Source organism: Acomys russatus, chromosome 23, assembly GCF_903995435.1.
Source record: "Acomys russatus chromosome 23, mAcoRus1.1, whole genome shotgun sequence".
Lineage (NCBI taxonomy): Eukaryota > Metazoa > Chordata > Mammalia > Rodentia > Muridae > Acomys > Acomys russatus.
This window is the reverse complement of record NC_067159.1, coordinates 21,757,746-21,764,294: the sequence shown is the minus strand read 5'-3', so window position 1 is coordinate 21,764,294 and position 6,549 is coordinate 21,757,746. Positions and strand designations below refer to the sequence as shown.

Here is a 6,549-nt window from a genome sequence, read left to right as displayed (position 1 = left end):
CTTGAACTCACTCAGACACACACATCACGTGCGTGCACACACACACACACACACACATACACACGATTAAATAGCACTATCACTTTAATAAGAATATGATTCTGGAATGACAGTCTATTTTATCAATAGTGAGAAGAGAAATCAATGATGAACTCAAGAAAATACAAAAATCTCTACAGAAAAGACATTGTTTTAAACTGGAGGGAGGGGCATGACTTTCTGTAATTCATATTCTTTGTGAATCCACTTGATATAATGTTAGAACATTATATTTTGAGGAATGTAGCTTTAATCATATTGTCAAAATCACAAAAACCCTGATTTTATTTATAAAATTGTTTAAAATAAATAAATTCTTGCAATAGATAATATCAGAAGGATGGAATTTGAGAGACATCGTTAGAAGCTGGGAGGACAAGTAAAGGAACTTTATTTTTTCACATTGTATAAAAGCAACTCAAAATATTCTATTGAAATATGATACATTTCTCTCTCCTCCAGCCCAGCAAGATGCCTAAAGGAAAGAAGGCCAAAGGGAAGAAAGTGGTCCTGGCCCCCGCCATCATGAAGAAACAGGAAGCCAAAAAGGTGGTCAATCCTTTGTTTGAGAAAAGGACTTCAGCATCAGGCAGGATATCCAACCCAAAAGAGATCTCACTGGTTGCTGCATCAGGCTGCAGCAGCAAAGGGCCATCCTCTGTAAGCAGCCCAAAGTACCTCCTGCCATTCACCAATTCACTGAGGCCCTAGACTGGCAAACAGCTACTTAATTGCTTAAGCTTACTCACAAGTACAGGCCAGAGACAAAGCAGGAGAAGAAGCAAAGGATACTGGCCAGTGGTGGGAAGAAAGCTACTGGGAATGGGGATGTCCCAACTAAGAGACTACCTGTCCTTCCAGCAAGGGTCACTATGATCACCACCTTGGTGGAGAACAAGAAGGCTCAGTTGGTGGTGACTGCCCATGACGTAGACGCTGTTGAGCTGGTGGTCTTCCTACCTGCCTTGTGTTGAAAGATGAGGGTCCCTACTGCATCCTCAAGGGAAAAGCTAGGCTGGGGTGGCCGGTCCACAGGAAGACTTGCAACACTGTTGCCTTCACACAGATTAACTTGGAAGACAAGGGTGCTCTAGCTAAGCTGGTGGAAGCTATTGGGAACAAATTACAATGACAGATACGGTGAGATCGTCGCCACTGGGGAGGCCATGTCCTGGGTGCTATATCTGTGGCTTCCATTGCCAAGCTGGAAAAGGCAAAGGCAAAAGAACTCACTGCTAAACTGGGTTAGATGTACACTGTTAAGTTTTCTGCGCATAAATATAATTACAAAATAAAAAAAATACATCATGATATGTACATGATGTACATGATACGTATGATACATCAAGAAAAATAATATGAATATTTAAGATTGTATCTGTTCTGGTTGACCTTTTGTCAGGTTGACACAAGCTGGAGTTACCTAGGAAGACGTCACAGCAATAGAAACCTAACTACAACAATGACCAGTAGAATTATTAATATACAAATGGAAAAGGAGAAGAAAAGGAAGGAAGAATAGGGTGGAAATATAATTGGGGTCACTTTCAATTGTTTCCATTAATATCATCTAAATTTAAGAACATCTGGTGTACAACATTATTAAGAGATATAATGGTAACTTCTAGAACAACATATTGTACAATACATGAATGAATAGTCCTATAAAATTGCTAAATTTCTGGGTACCCTGGTGATACTATGACTAAAATACTAAATGGAAAAATTAATGAATCCTCAAGTCATATGGCTCAAACATAATGTGTTATTACAAATTAAAAGCATATATTGTGAAAATAATAAGTTATATGACATTAATTTCACAATAATGACCATTTCTTAATTGAACTGAAGAGTAAACAATGTCAGATAAGCAAGGATATGTTAATGAGAGAATAAATGTGTTTAAATTGCTTATTTAGGACGATCCAAGATGGCGGCGAGCAGTGTGGACCGCGTTTGGAGGCTCCAGTGAACAATTCAGGGAATTGCACAGATTTCTGAGCCAGGAACACCGAGGTCCGAACATCACGGCAGCGGGAGTGCTCCACGGTTCGGAGGGACCAGGGTGCGGAGGACCTGCGTGCCCCTGCACACGGGAGGAGCGTGGTTTTTCTCTGATCGGAGCGGCAGCGGTAGAGGCGGCAGCACCAGCGGCACCAGCAGCGGCGGCTGAGGTTTGCAGCTCATAGCCTTCCGGTGGAGGCGATTGGTGTGGTGGCTGGTGGGAGTTGCTGCGGGAGAGGGGACTCGGGGCAGGATTTGGGTCGCGTGGAGCCTTTGGACCCAGATTGGACTCGGCGGACAGTTCAGCCCCAGAGTCCCGGGTATTGGCCCGGCCCAGCAAACAATTCTGCCTGAGGCACTAACTCAGCGTGGCCATAGCTCCCCTGCTGTGGCGCAGGCGTAGTTGAGCACGCTGCTCCACACTAGGCACTACCTCAGCTCAGCGGCAGCTCCCCTGCGGTGACACAGTCTGGGCGGAGCACTTGGTTTCACCACAGGCGCTAACTCAGAGCAGCCGCAGTTCTCCTGCTGTGGCGCAGGCTTGGTGACGTGCTCGGTTCCATCCTAGGCACCACCTCAGCTCAGCGGCAGCTCCCCTGCGGGGACACAGTCCGGGCGGAGCACTTGTCCCACCACTGGCGCTAACTCAGAGCAGCTGCAGTTCTCCTGCTGTGGCGCAGGCTTGGTGACGTGCTCGGTTCCATCCTAGGCACCACCTCAGCTCAGCGGCAGCTCCCCTGCGGGGACACAGTCCGGGCGGAGCACTTGTTCCAGCACTGGCGCTAACTCAGAGCAGCCACAGTTCTCCTGCTGTGGCGCAGGCTTGGTGACGTGCTCGGTTCCATCCTAGGCACCACCTCAGCTCAGCGGCAGCTCCCCTGCGGGGACACAGTCTGGGCGGAGCACTTGTCCCACCACTGGCGCTAACTCAGAGCAGCCGCAGTTCTCCTGCTGTGGCGCAGGCTTGGTGACGTGCTCGGTTCCATCCTAGGCACCACCTCAGCTCAGCGGCAGCTCCCCTGCGGTGACACAGTCCGGGTGGAGCACTTGTTCCACTACTGGCGCTAACTCAGAGCAGCCGCAGTTCTCCTGCTGTGGCACAGGCTGGACAGAGCTCTCGGTTCCACCAGCTCTAAGACTCTGGTTGGACACAGTGTACAGTTTGAATCCAGAATTCCTGGCTGAGATTGGTGGTCAGTTCGGGCCCTGAGTCAATAACTGACCACAGCACGCACTTTGGGCCAAAAGGCCCTAGTGGAGCTTGGTGCGTAGTCCCAGCCCAAAAATTCTGGCTGGGCCCTGTGTGCATTTTGGGCCCAAAATCCCTAGCTGAGCTTGGCAGACGGTTCTGGCCCTGAGAATCTAGCTGAGTTCTGCCCGTGGTTCGGTCCCAGTGCTCCTGGCTGGACTTGGCAGGGAACACAGAAGGCTGTGGATACCTTGGCCTGACCCAACGCTCATTCAGAGACCCAGAACAATTGCAGGATCCACAGCAGAGAGGGACTGAGGATCACTGGCTGTGAGAGACCAGAACAACAGGGCTAACCTCCTAACATCCACACCAGTGAAGCTTTGAGCTCGCAGCCTAGGGAAATCGTAAGAAAACAAGTGAATCTATCATCAGACACCCTCCATTCAACTCTGGAAGCTACCCAACAAAAACAAAGACGGCAAGATGTCTAAAGGACAACGAAAAAGCATACGCAAAAAACCCCAAAACAACATGGCGTCTCCAGTTTCCAGCTATCCCAAAGAAAACCACCCAGAGAACTCAAATACAACGGAAATACAAGAAAATGACCTCAAATCCTTAGTAATGAGGATGATAATGGAGGAAACAAATAAAATTCGTAATCAAATGCAGGAAGACGCAGACAAACAGGTGAGAGACATAAAAGAAGCACATAGAGTGGAACTGGAAAAATTGCAGGAAAATGCAAACAACCAGATGAAAGAAATAACTAAAACGGTTCAAGCTCTGAAGACCTATAAAGAGGCAATGGAAGAAACTCAGGAATATACAAAAAATCAGATGAAAGAAATCAAAAAATCAGTTCAAGATCTGAAAATGAAAATGGATTCAATGATAAACACACAGACAGAAGAAAAACGAGAACGTGAGACCTCAGAGAAGAAGGCGAGCAACACAGAGGTGAGCTTTTCTAACAGAATCCAAGAGATGGAAGAACGAATCTCAGGGCTAGAAGATACAATCACAGATATTGAATCAACCATTAAAGAAAATGCCAAATCTGGAAAACTCCTGACACAAAACATCCAAGAAATTAAGGACACCATGAAAAGAAGAAATTTGCGGATAATAGGCATTGAAGAAAGAGAAGACATCAGACTCCAGGGCCCAGAAACTATTCTCAACAAAATCATAGAAGAAAATTTCCCCAATCTAAAGAAAGAGATGCCTATAAACATACAAGAGGCCTACAGAACACCAAATAGAATTGACCAGAAAAGAAAAACTGCCCGCCACATAATAATCAAAACACAAAACATGCAGAACAAAGAAAAAATATTAAAAGCTGCAAGGGAAAAGGGCCAAATAACATTTAATGGTAAACCTATCAGAATTACACCTGACTTCTCAGCAGAGACCATAAAAGCCAGAAGGGCCTGGACAGAGATCCTGCAAACCCTAAGAGAACACAGATGCCAGGCCAGACTACTTTACCCAGCAAAATTATCAATAACCATTGATGGAGAAAACAAAATATTCCATGACAAAAACAAATTCAAACAGTACCTATCCACAAACCCAGCTTTACAGAAGGTACTAGAAGGAAAACTCCATCCCAAAGGGTCAAGCTACAACCAAAACTACCCAGGAAATAGATAACTATCCCATGGCAAAAACACAACTACACAAACGCTCGACTGGAAACAACATCAAAATTAAGACTCTTAACAGTCACTGGTCATTAATATCTCTCAACATCAATGGCCTCAATTCTCCAATAAAAAGACACAGACTAACCGAATGGGTACATAAACAAGACCCAACATTCTTCTGCATCCAAGAAACACATCTCACCATAATGAAAGGCATTACCTCAGGGTAAAAGGTTGGAAAAAAATATTCCAAGCAAATGGTCACAAGAAGCAAGCAGGTGTAGCCATTTTAGTATCGAACAAAATAGACTTTCAACCAAAATTAATCAAAAGGGATGAGGAAGGACACTTCATACTTATCAAAGGTAAAGTCAACCAAGATGACATCACAATTCTGAACATCTATGCTCCCAATACAAGGGCACCCACATATGTAAAAGATCTCCTAAAAAAGCTTAAACCACACATCGATCCCCACACAATAATAGTGGGAGACTTCAACACCCCACTCTCACTGAAGGATAAGTCATTGAAACAGAAACTAAGCCGAGAAATAACATCATTAACCAATGCCATGGGTCAAATGGATCTAACAGATATCTATAGAACCTTTCACCCAAACAAGAAAGAATACACCTTCTTCTCTGCACCCCATGGAACCTTCTCCAAAATTGATCACATCGTAGGTCACAAAGCAAGCCTCAACAGATACAAGAGGATTGAAATAATACCTTGTATCCTATCAGATCACCATGCTCTTAGGCTGCAATTCAACAACAACAGAAATAACAAAAAGCCTACACGTTTGTGGAAACTAAACAACTCTCTGCTAAATGACACCTGGGTCAGGGAAGAAATAAAGAAAGAAATCAAGGAGTTTCTGAAATTCAATGAAAATGAAGAAACAACATACCCAAATTTGTGGGATACATTGAAAGCAGTGCTAAGAGGAAAATTCATAGCACTAAGTGCCTTTAAAAAGAAATTGGAAACATCGCACATAAGCATCTTAACAACACAACTGGAAGCCCTAGAAAAAAAAGAAGCAGAAACACCCAAGAGGAGTAGACGCCTGGAAATTATCAAACTCAGGGCTGAAATTAACAAATTAGAAACTAAGAAAACAGTCCAAAGAATCAACAAAACCAAAAGCTGGTTCTTTGAGAAAATCAACAAGATAGACAGACCATTAGCCAAACTAACTAAAAGGCAGAGAGACAGTATTGAAATCAACAAAATCAGAAATGAAAAGGGAGACATAACAACAGACACTGAAGAAATTCAAAGAATCATAAGATCCTACTTTGAAGGCATATACGCCACAAAATTTGAAAATCTAAGGGAAATGGACGATTTTCTTGATCAAGTTCACTTGCCAAAGTTGAGTGAAGAACAGATAAACAAGTTAAATAGTCCCATTTCCCCGACAGAAATAGAAGCAATCATCGATGGTCTCCCAACCAAAAAAAGCCCAGGGCCAGATGGTTTCAGTGCAGAATTCTACCAGACCTTTAAGGGCGAGCTAATACCGATACTCTTCAAGCTACTCCAAAAGATAGAAATGGATGGAAAATTACCAAATTCATTCTATGAGGCCATAGTCTCATTGATACCTAAACCTCACAAAGACTCAACAAAGAAAGAGAATTTCAGACCAAT

At 43.9% G+C, this 6,549-nt stretch overlaps 1 pseudogene; it reads left to right on the top strand.

Annotated features, from left to right (window-relative positions):
- Nucleotides 1-510: 510 nt before the first annotated feature.
- LOC127206678 (60S ribosomal protein L7a-like) lies at nt 511-1,288 on the top strand (annotated as a pseudogene).
- Nucleotides 1,289-6,549: the final 5,261 nt, after the last annotated feature.